We start from the raw sequence: 19,805 nt of genomic DNA, 5'->3' as shown, positions 1-19,805 counted from the left end.
CTCATCAGTAAAGAGGCTGCATTTAGGAAAAAGAGAATTTAAGTGTACCACTAAGTAATCTTTTAATGGCTCACTTCATGCGTAACGGCTTTGTGCCTTTATTTCTCGTCCGCACAATCATCCGATTGTGTTATGAGAACTTCTCCAACATTGCGCAGCATGTTTTTGGTTTATTCATGGTATTTAGCCCCTCTTCACGTCAGCCTTAAGACTCTTTTACCACCGCAGAAGCACTTTGGTTAATCAGATGTGCCCTGATCAATTTCATGACTTTGATCAGGGCAGACACAAACGCAGGCGCACCTGCCCTGCGCCGGCCTTCGCCGCACGGACAGGGTGTGACTGGCGCACTTTGCAAGTTTCCTGCAGTGCCAAGAGCGGCGCATCCACGCCTCCCTAAATGCTAGAGGGGAGGAAAAGCCGTGAGTAGGTTCAACACAGCCGAGCGCTGTGTTCACCAATCAAATGACCACCTCTCTTCGCTATTAAATGCGCTGCAGCTGAGGGCTGATGGATCTGACTGACCCCCGCCACGGCAGAAACAGTGTGCTGGAAAGAGCCGGTTGCGGAAACGATCAGAGCCGCTGTCCCTGCAACAGGGGAATGGATAGCGGGGCGCATTGGAGGACACCAAGCGCGTCACCGTGTGGGCCAGCTCCTCTCTGATGTTTCTTGGTTTATCTGAGAGCAGATCAGACAGCAGCAGACTGTGCACTGACTGTCTCATTGAAACACATGGGAGTGCGCAGATGCGCGCGGATAAGATGGAGTGAATCGTCAGCGATCTGTTACTTATAAAAAAAAAGCCTAGGAACATGTCTGTATAAACCTTCACTGTAAGTTATTTGTCTAATTTTTATATAGAGATGTTCACATTTAATACCAAAATTTCACACAAACAATTTTGACACAATCATTTATTATTTTTCGTTTTTCCATTTTTAAAACCAGGACAGAAAATCGTGAATTTCTGTTTTCCCTTGGTGAAAAAAAAACAAAACAAAAATGATTAGCCAATCAGATGAGGCCGCGGTCGTGACACTGCTCATCTGTGATTGGCCAAGACTGTGTCAAGGGACGCCACCCCGTTTTGGCCTCAAACCAATCAAATCACACTACCATCATCATCAAGCCACTGAATGAAATCAGGGAGGTTAGCACATTAGCAGTGTGCATGAAGCCGTCGGGTGTGTGTTGAGTGGGCGGTTGAATGAATTAATAAGATGTTTAAGCTAAATCAAGAGGACAATGTACATGTGTGAATGAGTGAGTGAGTGAGGGAGAGTGAAGGGTGTGTGTCGGTGTTCAAAGTAAGTAAAACAAGCGCTCTCTGGGCGCTCTAACAGGTCGTTCCGTTACATGAAATAGCGATATACAAACAACAACATAGTCTTTTATGTACCACACTCCCTAAAAATCATACAGTTTAGAGGCTTTGTCTCACTTGGCTTCCTCAAAAAAAAAAATACATAGGCTAAATAAAAAATCCCCACGCCACGCCACTGATAGCACTGGGACAGCTCCATCACTGCAGTAAGATTTACGCTTCTGTACTTCCGTATTATATTCCACGACGAAGAAACTTCTACTTTGCTTTTCTCGAAATTATGAGATCCTGATCTCGTATTTATGAGAAAAGATCTCATAATTATGAGATCCTGATGTCGAAATTATGAGATCTTTTCTCGTAATTACGAGATCTTTTCTCATAATTACTAGATCAGGATCTCGTAATTACGAGATAAGGTGTCTATTTTTTTTTTATCCAGTGAATGCAATGCGCTTCTGTAACCTGGGAACCTCACAGAAATACCCTAGAACAGTGGTTCCCAACTTTTTCCAACTCAGGGCCCACTTTTAAGGCATTTAAGACTTTTTCGCGTCCCACCCCCGACCGGTAAATACATAAAAACATACCACAACTTAAAACCTCTATAGATTAATCATTAATTAACACAAATATAGTTTAGCCTTATCTAATGGCATAGTTTACTGTCAGCTCTTTTTTTTTATCTGGGCTTAAAAAAAGTATTTTAAATTTATTAGACAGGCTGATGCACGGTAATATATTATACATTTTATTTTGGGTAACAATATTTGTACAATCATAGTTACTCATAGTTAAAGTAGTGAGTCAAGACAAATGGTAATAATTTGTATGTTTGCACCACCCCACCCACCCACCTATGCTGCTGCTCTCATTGTGACCCCCCAGTCTGAAAGTCTGGACACGCCCCTGCACAGAGGTACAGTGTGGTATGAAGGCTTCCAGGTGTTGATCTCTGAAAGCTGGGGGAAAACTCCTCTGCTGATTTTTAAAGAATGAGAGGAAAACAGCAAAACTACAACTTCTGTCCCAAAGAGAGCAGAAAGGTGACTCCTGGATGAGCGGGAGAAGGAATAGCGATCAGCTGCAGTGTGCACGAGTGAACTCAGCGTAAGCACTGCACTGATCATCATCACAGACTCCACAAGCTGATCAGGATGAAGTTTAAAGCAAATATAAACCACAGAGTGACAGGGGCACTTCTGCTTGCGTTGACTTTATACACAGAAAACGTGCATCTGTAAACACTGACGAATGATCAGGGTCAGCGTGGAATTGTTTATTCTCCAGTAACCGTGCGTCTTGTGCGCATCGGAGCGGAACTGCGCTGTGCGCAATGCTGAGAGCTATGCTGAGGGCAAATACCCACCAGAGCTCTGTCTTTTGTCAGTTTAGACCGTGATAAGATCCAACCATGAGTGTGAGCTCACATGAGAACATGGAGAGGTGATTCGCCTCTGAAAGACAACTGTTTTTTGACGGGCAGCGTCAAAAAATGTTTGTGGCATTCTGAAAGTTTTAGTTGCATACAAGAGCTATGTGCAATGTAATTTACGTCTGAAACATCAGAAAAAGAAAAGATCATAATTCAGAAGGCATGGCGGCTTTTACTTTGTCGTGGCGGTTTGCCACGATCCAGTACATGTAGCGGAAACCCAGCCATACAATGCGTTCTGAGAGCACTTATTTTTTAAATAAAGAGCCCTGAGGCTACAATTTGTGGAGTTAAAGCCCGTCTGTTGATAGGCTAAATACAAGCCTAATTTCCATGGAAAAACAGCCCGCACAAAACTGCTTTTTTACAAAAATTGGACCCCGAACCCGATTCTGAGAAAACCCACTGGGGACGCTCCTAGGGACCTCACAGATGCACCCTTAAAGTTCCAGAGGCCTCGGGCCACGTATTGTGGAGGTACAGCCCGTTTTGTGAGAGGCTAAAAACAGACCTAATTTCCCCTGAAGAACCAGCCCGCAAATAACTGTGATTCTCCGAAAATAAGACCCCAAAAGCAGTTCTGAGAGAACCCACTGGGGGTGCTCCTGGGAGCCTCAAAGATTCACGCAAGAGGTTTCAGAGCTCTAGGGCTACTTTTTGTGGAGTTACGGACCATTAGGTGAGTGGCAATCAAAAATGCCAAATATTCCCCGAAAAAAAGGATGCAAAAAACTGCATTTTCTCGACAAATCAGAACTTTAACCAGGTTTTGAGAAAACCCACTGGGGACGCTCCTAGGAACCTGACGGACGCACCCAAGACGTTTCGGCGCCCTGAGGCTATGTTTTAAGGAGTTACGGCCCATTTAATGAGAAGCTAAGTACAGACCTCATTTCCCAAGAAATAAAGCAAGATAAAATCTGTGATATTGGGAAATTGGACCGCGAACCTAGTTCTGAGAAAACCCACTGGGGACGCTCCTAGGGACCTGACGGACACACCCTAGAAGTCTCAGAGCCCTCGGGCTACGTTTTGGGGAGTTACGGCCAGTTGAATGACAGGCTAAACACAGGCCTAATTTCCTGAGAAAAACTGCTCGCACATAACGCTAGTTTTCCGAAAATTGGACCCCGAACCCGGATCTGAGAAAACCCACTGGGGACGCTCCTAGGGACCTGATGGATGCACCCTAGAAGTTTCAGAGCCCTCGGGCTACGTTTTGTGGAGTTACGGCCAGTTGAATGAGAGGCTCAATACAGGCCTAATTTCCTGAGAAAAACGGCCCTTCGAAAAACGCTGATTTCCCGAAGTTTGGACCCCGAAACCGGTTCTGAGAAAACCCACCGGGGACGCTCCCAGGGACCTGACGGACGCACCCTAGAAGTTTCAGAGCCCTCGGGCTACATTTTGTGGAGTTACGGCCAGTTTAATGAGAGGCTAAATACAGGCTTAATTTCCTACGAAAACATGCCCGCGGAAAATCGCGATTTTCCGAAAAAAGGACCCCGAACCCGATTCTGAGATAACCCACTGGGGACGCTCCTAGTGACCTGACGGACGCACCCTAGAAGTTTCAGAGCCCTCGGGCTACGTTTTGTGGAGTTACGGCCAGTTTAATGAGAGGCTAAATACAGGCTTGATTTCCTATTAAAACATGCCCGCGGAAAATCGCGATTTTCCGAAAAAAGGACCCCGAACCCGATTCTGAGATAACCCACTGGGGACGCTCCTGGTGACCTGACGGACGCACCCAAGAAGTTTCAGAGCCCTCGGGCTACGTTTTGTGGAGTTACGGCCAGTTTAATGAGAGGCTAAATACAGGCTTAATTTCCTACGAAAACATGCCCGCGGAAAATCGCGATTTTCCGAAAAAAGGACCCCGAACCCGATTCTGAGATAACCCACTGGGGACGCTCCTAGTGACCTGACGGACGCACCCAAGAAGTTTCAGAGCCCTCGGGCTACGTTTTGTGGAGTTACGGCCAGTTTAATGAGAGGCTAAATACAGGCTTGATTTCCTATTAAAACATGCCCGCGGAAAATCGCGATTTTCCGAAAAAAGGACCCCGAACCCGATTCTGAGATAACCCACTGGGGACGCTCCTAGTGACCTGACGGACGCACCCAAGAAGTTTCAGAGCCCTCGGGCTACGTTTTGTGGAGTTACGGCCAGTTTAATGAGAGGCTAAATACAGGCTTAATTTCCTATTAAAACATGCCCGCGGAAAATCGCGATTTTCCGAAAAAAGGACCCCGAACCCGATTCTGAGATAACCCACTGGGGACGCTCCTAGTGACCTGACGGACGCACCCTAGAAGTTTCAGAGCCCTCGGGCTACGTTTTGTGGAGTTACAGCCAGTTTAATGAGAGGCTAAATACAGGCTTGATTTCCTATTAAAACATACCCGCGGAAAATCGCGATTTTCCGAAAAAAGGACCCCGAACCCGATTCTGAGATAACCCACTGGGGACGCTCCTAGTGACCTGACGGACGCACCCAAGAAGTTTCAGAGCCCTCGGGCTACGTTTTGTGGAGTTACAGCCAGTTTAATGAGAGGCTAAATACAGGCTTAATTTCCTATTAAAACATGCCCGCGGAAAATCGCGATTTTCCGAAAAAAGGACCCCGAACCCGATTCTGAGATAACCCACTGGGGACGCTCCTAGTGACCTGACGGACGCACCCAAGAAGTTTCAGAGCCCTCGGGCTACGTTTTGTGGAGTTACGGCCAGTTTAATGAGAGGCTAAATACAGGCTTTATTTCCTATTAAAACATGCCCGCGGAAAATCGCGATTTTCCGAAAAAAGGACCCCGAACCCGATTCTGAGATAACCCACTGGGGACGCTCCTAGTGACCTGACGGACGCACCCTAGAAGTTTCAGAGCCCTCGGGCTACGTTTTGTGGAGTTACAGCCAGTTTAATGAGAGGCTAAATACAGGCTTAATTTCCTATTAAAACATGCCCGCGGAAAATCGCGATTTTCCGAAAAAAGGACCCCGAACCCGATTCTGAGATAACCCACTGGGGACGCTCCTAGTGACCTGACGGACGCACCCAAGAAGTTTCAGAGCCCTCGGGCTACGTTTTGTGGAGTTACAGCCAGTTTAATGAGAGGCTAAATACAGGCTTAATTTCCTATTAAAACATGCCCGCGGAAAATCGCGATTTTCCGAAAAAAGGACCCCGAACCCGATTCTGAGATAACCCACTGGGGACGCTCCTAGTGACCTGACGGACGCACCCAAGAAGTTTCAGAGCCCTCGGGCTACGTTTTGTGGAGTTACGGCCAGTTTAATGAGAGGCTAAATACAGGCTTTATTTCCTATTAAAACATGCCCGCGGAAAATCGCGATTTTCCGAAAAAAGGACCCCGAACCCGATTCTGAGATAACCCACTGGGGACGCTCCTAGTGACCTGACGGACGCACCCTAGAAGTTTCAGAGCCCTCGGGCTACGTTTTGTGGAGTTACAGCCAGTTTAATGAGAGGCTAAATACAGGCTTAATTTCCTATTAAAACATGCCCGCGGAAAATCGCGATTTTCCGAAAAAAGGACCCCGAACCCGATTCTGAGATAACCCACTGGGGACGCTCCTAGTGACCTGACGGACGCACCCAAGAAGTTTCAGAGCCCTCGGGCTACTTTTTTGTGGAGTTACGGCCAGTTTAATGAGAGGCTAAATACAGGCTTAATTTCCTATTAAAACATGCCCGCGGAAAATCGCGATTTTCCGAAAAAAGGACCCCGAACCCGATTCTGAGATAACCCACTGGGGACGCTCCTAGTGACCTGACGGACGCACCCAAGAAGTTTCAGAGCCCTCGGGCTAAGTTTTGTGGAGTTACGGCCAGTTTAATGAGAGGCTAAATACAGGCTTAATTTCCTACGAAAACATGCCTGCGGAAAAATCGCGATTTTCCGAAAAAAGGACCCCGAACCCGATTCTGAGATAACCCACTGGGGACGCTCCTAGTGACCTGACGGATGCACCCAAGAAGTTTCAGAGCCCTCGGGCTACGTTTTGTGGAGTTACGGCCAGTTTAATGAGAGGCTAAATACAGGCTTAATTTCCTATGAAAACATGCCCGCGGAAAATCGCGATTTTCCGAAAAAAGGACCCCGAACCCGATTCTGAGATAACCCACTGGGGACGCTCCTAGTGACCTGACGGACGCACCCAAGAAGTTTCAGAGCCCTCGGGCTACGTTTTGTGGAGTTACGGCCAGTTTAATGAGAGGCTAAATACAGGCTTAATTTCCTATTAAAACATGCCCGCGGAAAATCGTGACTTTCCGAAAAAAGGACCCCGAACCCGATTCTGAGATAACCCACTGGGGACTCTCCTAGTGACCTGACGGACGCACCCAAGAAGTTTCAGAGCCCTCGGGCTACGTTTTTTGGAGTTACGGCCAGTTTAATGAGAGGCTAAATACAGGCTTAATTTCCTATGAAAACATGCCCGCGGAAAATCGCGATTTTCCGAAAAAAGGACCCCGAACCCGATTCTGAGATAACCCACTGGGGACGCTCCTAGTGACCTGACGGACGCACCCAAGAAGTTTCAGAACCCTCGGGCTACGTTTTGTGGAGTTACGGCCAGTTTAATGAGAGGCTAAATACAGGCTTAATTTCCTATTAAAACATGCCCGCGGAAAATCGTGACTTTCCGAAAAAAGGACCCCGAACCCGATTCTGAGATAACCCACTGGGGACTCTCCTAGTGACCTGACGGACGCACCCAAGAAGTTTCAGAGCCCTCGGGCTACGTTTTTTGGAGTTACGGCCAGTTTAATGAGAGGCTAAATACAGGCTTAATTTCCTATGAAAACATGCCCGCGGAAAATCGCGATTTTCCGAAAAAAGGACCCCGAACCCGATTCTGAGATAACCCACTGGGGACGCTCCTAGTGACCTGACGGACGCACCCTAGAAGTTTCAGAGCCCTCGGGCTACGTTTTGTGGAGTTACAGCCAGTTTAATGAGAGGCTAAATACAGGCTTAATTTCCTATGAAAACATGCCCGCGGAAAATCGCGATTTTCCGAAAAAAGGACCCCGAACCCGATTCTGAGATAACCCACTGGGGACGCTCCTAGTGACCTGACGGACGCACCCAAGAAGTTTCAGAGCCCTCGGGCTACTTTTTTGTGGAGTTACGGCCAGTTTAATGAGAGGCTAAATACAGGCTTAATTTCCTATTAAAACATGCCCGCGGAAAATTGCGATTTTCCGAAAAAAGGACCCCGAACCCGATTCTGAGATAACCCACTGGGGACGCTCCTAGTGACCTGACGGACGCACCCAAGAAGTTTCAGAGCCCTCGGGCTAAGTTTTGTGGAGTTACGGCCAGTTTAATGAGAGGCTAAATACAGGCTTAATTTCCTACGAAAACATGCCTGCGGAAAATCGCGATTTTCCGAAAAAAGGACCCCGAACCCGATTCTGAGATAACCCACTGGGGACGCTCCTAGTGACCTGACGGATGCACCCAAGAAGTTTCAGAGCCCTCGGGCTACGTTTTGTGGAGTTACGGCCAGTTTAATGAGAGGCTAAATACAGGCTTAATTTCCTATGAAAACATGCCCGCGGAAAATCGCGATTTTCCGAAAAAAGGACCCCGAACCCGATTCTGAGATAACCCACTGGGGACGCTCCTAGTGACCTGACGGACGCACCCAAGAAGTTTCAGAGCCCTCGGGCTACGTTTTGTGGAGTTACGGCCAGTTTAATGAGAGGCTAAATACAGGCTTAATTTCCTATTAAAACATGCCCGCGGAAAATCGTGACTTTCCGAAAAAAGGACCCCGAACCCGATTCTGAGATAACCCACTGGGGACTCTCCTAGTGACCTGACGGACGCACCCAAGAAGTTTCAGAGCCCTCGGGCTACGTTTTTTGGAGTTACGGCCAGTTTGATGAGAGGCTAAATACAGGCTTAATTTCCTATGAAAACATGCCCGCGGAAAATCGAGATTTTCCGAAAAAAGGACCCCGAACCCGATTCTGAGATAACCCACTGGGGACGCTCCTAGTGACCTGACGGACGCACCCAAGAAGTTTCAGAACCCTCGGGCTACGTTTTGTGGAGTTACGGCCAGTTTAATGAGAGGCTAAATACAGGCTTAATTTCCTACGAAAACATGCCCGCGGAAAATCGCGATTTTCCGAAAAAAGGACCCCGAACCCGATTCTGAGATAACCCACTGGGGACGCTCCTAGTGACCTGACGGACGCACCCAAGAAGTTTCAGAGCCCTTGGGCTACGTTTTGTGGAGTTACGGCCAGTTTAATGAGAGGTTAAATACAGGCTTAATTTCCTATGAAAACATGCCCGCGGAAAATCGCGATTTTCCGAAAAAAGGACCCCGAACCCGATTCTGAGATAACCCACTGGGGACGCTCCTAGTGACCTGACGGACGCACCCAAGAAGTTTCAGAGCCCTCGGGCTACGTTTTGTGGAGTTACAGCCAGTTTAATGAGAGGCTAAATACAGGCTTAATTTCCTATTAAAACATGCCCGCGGAAAATCGCGATTTTCAGAAAAAAGGACCCCAAACCCGATTCTGAGATAACCCACTGGGGACGCTCCTAGTGACCTGACGGACGCACCCTAGAAGTTTCAGAGCCCTCGGGCTACGTTTTGTGGAGTTACGGCCAGTTTAATGAGAGGCTAAATACAGGCTTAATTTCCTATTAAAACATGCCCGCGGAAAATCGCGATTTTCAGAAAAAAGGACCCCAAACCCGATTCTGAGATAACCCACTGGGGACGCTCCTAGTGACCTGACGGACGCACCCAAGAAGTTTCAGAGCCCTCGGGCTACGTTTTGTGGAGTTATGGCCAGTTTAATGAGAGGCTAAATACAGGCTTAATTTCCTATTAAAACATGCCCGCGGAAAATCGCGATTTTCCGAAAAAAGGACCCCGAACCCGATTCTGAGATAACCCACTGGGGACGCTCCTAGTGACCTGACGGACGCACCCTAGAAGTTTCAGAGCCCTCGGGCTACGTTTTGTGGAGTTACAGCCAGTTTAATGAGAGGCTAAATACAGGCTTGATTTCCTATTAAAACATACCCGCGGAAAATCGCGATTTTCAGAAAAAAGGACCCCGAACCCGATTCTGAGATAACCCACTGGGGACGCTCCTAGTGACCTGACGGACGCACCCAAGAAGTTTCAGAGCCCTTGGGCTACGTTTTGTGGAGTTACAGCCAGTTTAATGAGAGGCTAAATACAGGCTTAATTTCCTATTAAAACATGCCCGCGGAAAATCGCGAATTTCCGAAAAAAGGACCCCGAACCCGATTCTGAGATAACCCACTGGGGACGCTCCTAGTGACCTGACGGACGCACCCAAGAAGTTTCAGAGCCCTCGGGCTACGTTTTGTGGAGTTACGGCCAGTTTAATGAGAGGCTAAATACAGGCTTAATTTCCTATTAAAACATGCCCGCGGAAAATCGCGATTTTCCGAAAAAAGGACCCCGAACCCGATTCTGAGATAACCCACTGGGGACGCTCCTAGTGACCTGACGGACGCACCCTAGAAGTTTCAGAGCCCTCGGGCTACGTTTTGTGGAGTTACAGCCAGTTTAATGAGAGGCTAAATACAGGCTTAATTTCCTATTAAAACATGCCCGCGGAAAATCGCGATTTTCCGAAAAAAGGACCCCGAACCCGATTCTGAGATAACCCACTGGGGACGCTCCTAGTGACCTGACGGACGCACCCAAGAAGTTTCAGAGCCCTCTGGCTACTTTTTTGTGGAGTTACGGCCAGTTTAATGAGAGGCTAAATACAGGCTTAATTTCCTATTAAAACATGCCCGCGGAAAATCGCGATTTTCAGAAAAAAGGACCCCAAACCCGATTCTGAGATAACCCACTGGGGACGCTCCTAGTGACCTGACGAACGCACCCAAGAAGTTTCAGAGCCCTCGGGCTACGTTTTGTGGAGTTACGGCCAGTTTAATGAGAGGCTAAATACAGGCTTAATTTCCTATGAAAACATGCCCGCGAAAAATCGCGATTTTCCGAAAAAAGGACCCCCAACCCGATTCTAAGATAACCCACTGGGGACGCTCCTAGTGACCTGACGGATGCACCCTAGAAGTTTCAGAGCCCTCGGGCTACGTTTTGTGGAGTTACAGCCAGTTTAATGAGAGGCTAAATACAGGCTTGATTTCCTATTAAAACATACCCGCGGAAAATCGCGATTTTCAGAAAAAAGGACCCCGAACCCGATTCTGAGATAACCCACTGGGGACGCTCCTAGTGACCTGACGGACGCACCCAAGAAGTTTCAGAGCCCTCGGGCTACGTTTTGTGGAGTTACAGCCAGTTTAATGAGAGGCTAAATACAGGCTTAATTTCCTATTAAAACATGCCCGCGGAAAATCGCGATTTTCCGAAAAAAGGACCCCGAACCCGATTCTGAGATAACCCACTGGGGACGCTCCTAGTGACCTGACGGACGCACCCAAGAAGTTTCAGAGCCCTCGGGCTACGTTTTGTGGAGTTACGGCCAGTTTAATGAGAGGCTAAATACAGGCTTAATTTCCTATTAAAACATGCCCGCGGAAAATCGCGATTTTCCGAAAAAAGGACCCCGAACCCGATTCTGAGATAACCCACTGGGGACGCTCCTAGTGACCTGACGGACGCACCCTAGAAGTTTCAGAGCCCTCGGGCTACGTTTTGTGGAGTTACAGCCAGTTTAATGAGAGGCTAAATACAGGCTTAATTTCCTATTAAAACATGCCCGCGGAAAATCGCGATTTTCCGAAAAAAGGACCCCGAACCCGATTCTGAGATAACCCACTGGGGACGCTCCTAGTGACCTGACGGACGCACCCAAGAAGTTTCAGAGCCCTCTGGCTACTTTTTTGTGGAGTTACGGCCAGTTTAATGAGAGGCTAAATACAGGCTTGATTTCCTATTAAAACATGCCCGCGGAAAATCGCGATTTTCCGAAAAAAGGACCCCGAACCCGATTCTGAGATAACCCACTGGGGACGCTCCTAGTGACCTGACGGACGCACCCAAGAAGTTTCAGAGCCCTCGGGCTACGTTTTGTGGAGTTACGGCCAGTTTAATGAGAGGCTAAATACAGGCTTAATTTCCTATTAAAACATGCCCGCGGAAAATCGCGATTTTCCGAAAAAAGGACCCCGAACCCGATTCTGAGATAACCCACTGGGGACGCTCCTAGTGACCTGACGGACGCACCCTAGAAGTTTCAGAGCCCTCGGGCTACGTTTTGTGGAGTTACAGCCAGTTTAATGAGAGGCTAAATACAGGCTTAATTTCCTATTAAAACATGCCCGCGGAAAATCGCGATTTTCCGAAAAAAGGACCCCGAACCCGATTCTGAGATAACCCACTGGGGACGCTCCTAGTGACCTGACGGACGCACCCAAGAAGTTTCAGAGCCCTCGGGCTAAGTTTTGTGGAGTTACGGCCAGTTTAATGAGAGGCTAAATACAGGCTTAATTTCCTACGAAAACATGCCCGCGGAAAATCGCGATTTTCCGAAAAAAGGACCCCGAACCCGATTCTGAGATAACCCACTGGGGACGCTCCTAGTGACCTGACGGACGCACCCAAGAAGTTTCAGAGCCCTCGGGCTACGTTTTGTGGAGTTATGGCCAGTTTAATGAGAGGCTAAATACAGGCTTAATTTCCTATTAAAACATGCCCGCGGAAAATCGCGATTTTCCGAAAAAAGGACCCCGAACCCGATTCTGAGATAACCCACTGGGGACGCTCCTAGTGACCTGACGGACGCACCCAAGAAGTTTCAGAGCCCTCGGGCTACGTTTTGTGGAGTTACGGCCAGTTTAATGAGAGGCTAAATACAGGCTTAATTTCCTATTAAAACATGCCCGCTGAAAATCGTGACTTTCCGAAAAAAGGACCCCGAACCCGATTCTGAGATAACCCACTGGGGACGCTCCTAGTGACCTGACGGACGCACCCAAGAAGTTTCAGAGCCCTCGGGCTACGTTTTTTGGAGTTACGGCCAGTTTAATGAGAGGCTAAATACAGGCTTAATTTCCTATGAAAACATGCCCGCGGAAAATCGCGATTTTCCGAAAAAAGGACCCCGAACCCGATTCTGAGATAACCCACTGGGGACGCTCCTAGTGACCTGACGGACGCACCCAAGAAGTTTCAGAGCCCTCGGGCTACGTTTTGTGGAGTTACGGCCAGTTTAATGAGAGGCTAAATACAGGCTTAATTTCCTATGAAAACATGCCCGTGGAAAATCGCGATTTTCCGAAAAAAGGACCCCGAACCCGATTCTGAGATAACCCACTGGGGACGCTCCTAGTGACCTGACGGACGCACCCAAGAAGTTTCAGAGCCCTCGGGCTACGTTTTGTGGAGTTACGGCCAGTTTAATGAGAGGCTAAATACAGGCTTAATTTCCTATTAAAACATGCCCGCGGAAAATCGTGACTTTCCGAAAAAAGGACCCCGAACCAGATTCTGAGATAACCCACTGGGGACGCTCCTAGTGACCTGACGGACGCACCCAAGAAGTTTCAGAGCCCTCGGGCTACGTTTTTTGGAGTTACCGCCAGTTTAATGAGAGGCTAAATACAGGCTTAATTTCCTATGAAAACATGCCCGCGGAAAATCGCGATTTACCGAAAAAAGGACCCCGAACCCGATTCTGAGATAACCCACTGGGGACGCTCCTAGTGACCTGACGGACGCACCCAAGAAGTTTCAGAGCCCTCGGGCTACGTTTTTTGGAGTTACGGCCAGTTTAATGAGAGGCTAAATACAGGCTTAATTTCCTACGAAAACATGCCCGCGGAAAATCGCGATTTTCCGAAAAAAGGACCCCGAACCCGATTCTGAGATAACCCACTGGGGACGCTCCTAGTGACCTGACGGACGCACCCAAGAAGTTTCAGAGCCCTTGGGCTACGTTTTGTGGAGTTACGGCCAGTTTAATGAGAGGTTAAATACAGGCTTAATTTCCTATGAAAACATGCCCGCGGAAAATCGCGATTTTCCGAAAAAAGGACCCCGAACCCGATTCTGAGATAACCCACTGGGGACGCTCCTAGTGACCTGACGGACGCACCCAAGAAGTTTCAGAGCCCTCGGGCTACGTTTTGTGGAGTTACAGCCAGTTTAATGAGAGGCTAAATACAGGCTTAATTTCCTATTAAAACATGCCCGCGGAAAATCGCGATTTTCAGAAAAAAGGACCCCAAACCCGATTCTGAGATAACCCACTGGGGACGCTCCTAGTGACCTGACGGACGCACCCTAGAAGTTTCAGAGCCCTCGGGCTACGTTTTGTGGAGTTACGGCCAGTTTAATGAGAGGCTAAATACAGGCTTAATTTCCTATTAAAACATGCCCGCGGAAAATCGCGATTTTCAGAAAAAAGGACCCCAAACCCGATTCTGAGATAACCCACTGGGGACGCTCCTAGTGACCTGACGGACGCACCCAAGAAGTTTCAGAGCCCTCGGGCTACGTTTTGTGGAGTTATGGCCAGTTTAATGAGAGGCTAAATACAGGCTTAATTTCCTATTAAAACATGCCCGCGGAAAATCGCGATTTTCCGAAAAAAGGACCCCGAACCAGATTCTGAGATAACCCACTGGGGACGCTCCTAGTGACCTGACGGACGCACCCTAGAAGTTTCAGAGCCCTCGGGCTACGTTTTGTGGAGTTACAGCCAGTTTAATGAGAGGCTAAATACAGGCTTGATTTCCTATTAAAACATACCCGCGGAAAATCGCGATTTTCAGAAAAAAGGACCCCGAACCCGATTCTGAGATAACCCACTGGGGACGCTCCTAGTGACCTGACGGACGCACCCAAGAAGTTTCAGAGCCTTTGGGCTACGTTTTGTGGAGTTACAGCCAGTTTAATGAGAGGCTAAATACAGGCTTAATTTCCTATTAAAACATGCCCGCGGAAAATCGCGATTTTCCGAAAAAAGGACCCCGAACCCGATTCTGAGATAACCCACTGGGGACGCTCCTAGTGACCTGACGGACGCACCCAAGAAGTTTCAGAGCCCTCGGGCTACGTTTTGTGGAGTTACGGCCAGTTTAATGAGAGGCTAAATACAGGCTTAATTTCCTATTAAAACATGCCCGCGGAAAATCGCGATTTTCCGAAAAAAGGACCCCGAACCCGATTCTGAGATAACCCACTGGGGACGCTCCTAGTGACCTGACGGACGCACCCTAGAAGTTTCAGAGCCCTCGGGCTACGTTTTGTGGAGTTACAGCCAGTTTAATGAGAGGCTAAATACAGGCTTAATTTCCTATTAAAACATGCCCGCGGAAAATCGCGATTTTCCGAAAAAAGGACCCCGAACCCGATTCTGAGATAACCCACTGGGGACGCTCCTAGTGACCTGACGGACGCACCCAAGAAGTTTCAGAGCCCTCTGGCTACTTTTTTGTGGAGTTACGGCCAGTTTAATGAGAGGCTAAATACAGGCTTAATTTCCTATTAAAACATGCCCGCGGAAAATCGCGATTTTCAGAAAAAAGGACCCCAAACCCGATTCTGAGATAACCCACTGGGGACGCTCCTAGTGACCTGACGAACGCACCCAAGAAGTTTCAGAGCCCTCGGGCTACGTTTTGTGGAGTTACGGCCAGTTTAATGAGAGGCTAAATACAGGCTTAATTTCCTATGAAAACATGCCCGCGAAAAATCGCGATTTTCCGAAAAAAGGACCCCGAACCCGATTCTAAGATAACCCACTGGGGACGCTCCTAGTGACCTGACGGACGCACCCTAGAAGTTTCAGAGCCCTCGGGCTACGTTTTGTGGAGTTACAGCCAGTTTAATGAGAGGCTAAATACAGGCTTGATTTCCTATTAAAACATACCCGCGGAAAATCGCGATTTTCAGAAAAAAGGACCCCGAACCCGATTCTGAGATAACCCACTGGGGACGCTCCTAGTGACCTGACGGACGCACCCAAGAAGTTTCAGAGCCCTCGGGCTACGTTTTGTGGAGTTACAGCCAGTTTAATGAGAGGCTAAATACAGGCTTAATTTCCTATTAAAACATGCCCGCGGAAAATCGCGATTTTCCGAAAAAAGGACCCCGAACCCGATTCTGAGATAACCCACTGGGGACGCTCCTAGTGACCTGACGGACGCACCCAAGAAGTTTCAGAGCCCTCGGGCTACGTTTTGTGGAGTTACGGCCAGTTTAATGAGAGGCTAAATACAGGCTTAATTTCCTATTAAAACATGCCCGCGGAAAATCGCGATTTTCCGAAAAAAGGACCCCGAACCCGATTCTGAGATAACCCACTGGGGACGCTCCTAGTGACCTGACGGACGCACCCTAGAAGTTTCAGAGCCCTCAGGCTACGTTTTGTGGAGTTACAGCCAGTTTAATGAGAGGCTAAATACAGGCTTAATTTCCTATTAAAACATGCCCGCGGAAAATCGCGATTTTCCGAAAAAAGGACCCCGAACCCGATTCTGAGATAACCCACTGGGGACGCTCCTAGTGACCTGACGGACGCACCCAAGAAGTTTCAGAGCCCTCTGGCTACTTTTTTGTGGAGTTACGGCCAGTTTAATGAGAGGCTAAATACAGGCTTAATTTCCTATTAAAACATGCCCGCGGAAAATCGCGATTTTCCGAAAAAAGGACCCCGAACCCGATTCTGAGATAACCCACTGGGGACGCTCCTAGTGACCTGACGGACGCACCGGAGAAGTTTCAGAGCCCTCGGGCTACGTTTTGTGGAGTTACGGCCAGTTTAATGAGAGGCTAAATACAGGCTTAATTTCCTATTAAAACATGCCCGCGGAAAATCGCGATTTTCAGAAAAAAGGACCCCGAACCCGATTCTGAGATAACCCACTGGGGACGCTCCTAGTGACCTGACGGACGCACCCAAGAAGTTTCAGAGCCCTCGGGCTACGTTTTGTGGAGTTACAGCCAGTTTAATGAGAGGCTAAATACAGGCTTAATTTCCTATTAAAACATGCCCGCGGAAAATCGCGATTTTCCGAAAAAAGGACCCCGAACCCGATTCTGAGATAACCCACTGGGGACGCTCCTAGTGACCTGACGGACGCACCCAAGAAGTTTCAGAGCCCTCGGGCTAAGTTTTGTGGAGTTACGGCCAGTTTAATGAGAGGCTAAATACAGGCTTAATTTCCTACGAAAACATGCCCGCGGAAAATCGCGATTTTCCGAAAAAAGGACCCCGAACCCGATTCTGAGATAACCCACTGGGGACGCTCCTAGTGACCTGACGGACGCACCCAAGAAGTTTCAGAGCCCTCGGGCTACGTTTTGTGGAGTTATGGCCAGTTTAATGAGAGGCTAAATACAGGCTTAATTTCCTATTAAAACATGCCCGCGGAAAATCGCGATTTTCCGAAAAAAGGACCCCGAACCCGATTCTGAGATAACCCACTGGGGACGCTCCTAGTGACCTGACGGACGCACCCAAGAAGTTTCAGAGCCCTCGGGCTACGTTTTGTGGAGTTACGGCCAGTTTAATGAGAGGCTAAATACAGGCTTAATTTCCTATTAAAACATGCCCGCTGAAAATCGTGACTTTCCGAAAAAAGGACCCCGAACCCGATTCTGAGATAACCCACTGGGGACGCTCCTAGTGACCTGACGGACGCACCCAAGAAGTTTCAGAGCCCTCGGGCTACGTTTTTTGGAGTTACGGCCAGTTTAATGAGAGGCTAAATACAGGCTTAATTTCCTACGAAAACATGCCCGCGGAAAATCGCGATTTTCCGAAAAAAGGACCCCGAACCCGATTCTGAGATAACCCACTGGGGACGCTCCTAGTGACCTGACGGACGCACCCAAGAAGTTTCAGAGCCCTCGGGCTACGTTTTGTGGAGTTACGGCCAGTTTAATGAGAGGCTAAATACAGGCTTAATTTCCTACGAAAACATGCCCGCGGAAAATCGCGATTTTCCGAAAAAAGGACCCCGAACCCGATTCTGAGATAACCCACTGGGGACGCTCCTAGTGACCTGACGGACGCACCCAAGAAGTTTCAGAGCCCTCGGGCTACGTTTTGTGGAGTTTCGGCCAGTTTAATGAGAGGCTAAATACAGGCTTAATTTCCTATGAAAACATGCCCGTGGAAAATCGCGATTTTCCGAAAAAAGGACCCCGAACCCGATTCTGAGATAACCCACTGGGGACGCTCCTAGTGACCTGACGGACGCACCCAAGAAGTTTCAGAGCCCTCGGGCTACGTTTTGTGGAGTTACGGCCAGTTTAATGAGAGGCTAAATACAGGCTTAATTTCCTATTAAAACATGCCCGCGGAAAATCGTGACTTTCCGAAAAAAGGACCCCGAACCAGATTCTGAGATAACCCACTGGGGACGCTCCTAGTGACCTGACGGACGCACCCAAGAAGTTTCAGAGCCCTCGGGCTACGTTTTTTGGAGTTACCGCCAGTTTAATGAGAGGCTAAATACAGGCTTAATTTCCTATGAAAACATGCCCGCGGAAAATCGCGATTTACCGAAAAAAGGACCCCGAACCCGATTCTGAGATAACCCACTGGGGACGCTCCTAGTGACCTGACGGACGCACCCAAGAAGTTTCAGAACCCTCGGGCTACGTTTTGTGGAGTTACGGCCAGTTTAATGAGAGGCTAAATACAGGCTTAATTTCCTACGAAAACATGCCCGCGGAAAATCGCGATTTTCCGAAAAAAGGACCCCGAACCCGATTCTGAGATAACCCACTGGGGATGCTCCTAGTGACCTGACGGACGCACCCAAGAAGTTTCAGAGCCCTTGGGCTACGTTTTGTGGAGTTACAGCCAGTTTAATGAGAGGTTAAATACAGGCTTAATTTCCTATTAAAACATGCCCGCGGAAAATCGCGATTTTCCGAAAAAAGGACCCCGAACCCGATTCTGAGATAACCCACTGGGGACGCTCCTAGTGACCTGACGGACGCACCCAAGAAGTTTCAGAGCCCTCGGGCTACGTTTTGTGGAGTTACGGCCAGTTTAATGAGAGGCTAAATACAGGCTTAATTTCCTATTAAAACATGCCCGCGGAAAATCGCGATTTTCAGAAAAAAGGACCCCAAACCCGATTCTGAGATAACCCACTGGGGACGCTCCTAGTGACCTGACGGACGCACCCAAGAAGTTTCAGAGCCCTCGGGCTACGTTTTGTGGAGTTACGGCCAGTTTAATGAGAGGCTAAATACAGGCTTAATTTCCTACGAAAACATGCCCGCGGAAAATCGCGATTTTCCGAAAAAAGGACCCCGAACCAGATTCTGAGATAACCCACTGGGGACGCTCCTAGTGACCTGACGGACGCACCCAAGAAGTTTCAGAGCCCTCGGGCTACGTTTTGTGGAGTTATGGCCAGTTTAATGAGAGGCTAAATACAGGCTTAATTTCCTATGAAAACATGCCCGCGGAAAATCACGATTTTCCGAAAAAAGGACCCCGAACCAGATTCTGAGATAACCCACTGGGGACGCTCCTAGTGACCTGACGGACGCACCCAAGAAGTTTCAGAGCCCTCTGGATACGTTTTGTGGAGTTACAGCCAGTTTAATGAGAGGCTAAATACAGGCTTAATTTCCTATTAAAACATGCCCGCGGAAAATCGCGATTTTCAGAAAAAAGGACCCCAAACCTGATTCTGAGATAACCCACTGGGGACGCTCCTAGTGACCTGACGGATGCACCCAAGAAGTTTCAGAGCCCTCGGGCTTAGTTTTGTGGAGTTACGGCCAGTTTAATGAGAGGCTAAATACAGGCTTAATTTCCTATTAAAACATGCCCGCGGAAAATCGCGATTTTCCGAAAAAAGGACCCCGAACCCGATTCTGAGATAACCCACTGGGGACGCTCCTAGTGACCTGACGGACGCACCCAAGAAGTTTCAGAGCCCTCGGGCTACGTTTTGTGGAGTTACGGCCAGTTTAATGAGAGGCTAAATACAGGCTTTATTTCCTATTAAAACGTGCCCGCGGAAAATCGCGATTTTCAGAAAAAAGGACCCCGAACCCGA

This window comes from Halichoeres trimaculatus, unplaced genomic scaffold (genome assembly GCF_033239565.1).
Source record: "Halichoeres trimaculatus isolate MK-OKI-2021-1 unplaced genomic scaffold, fHalTri1.1 fHalTri1_scaffold_16, whole genome shotgun sequence".
In the NCBI taxonomy this organism is placed as follows: Eukaryota; Metazoa; Chordata; class Actinopteri; order Labriformes; family Labridae; genus Halichoeres; species Halichoeres trimaculatus.
The sequence above is the reverse complement of the archived record's forward strand: the minus strand, read 5'-3'. Positions refer to the sequence as shown.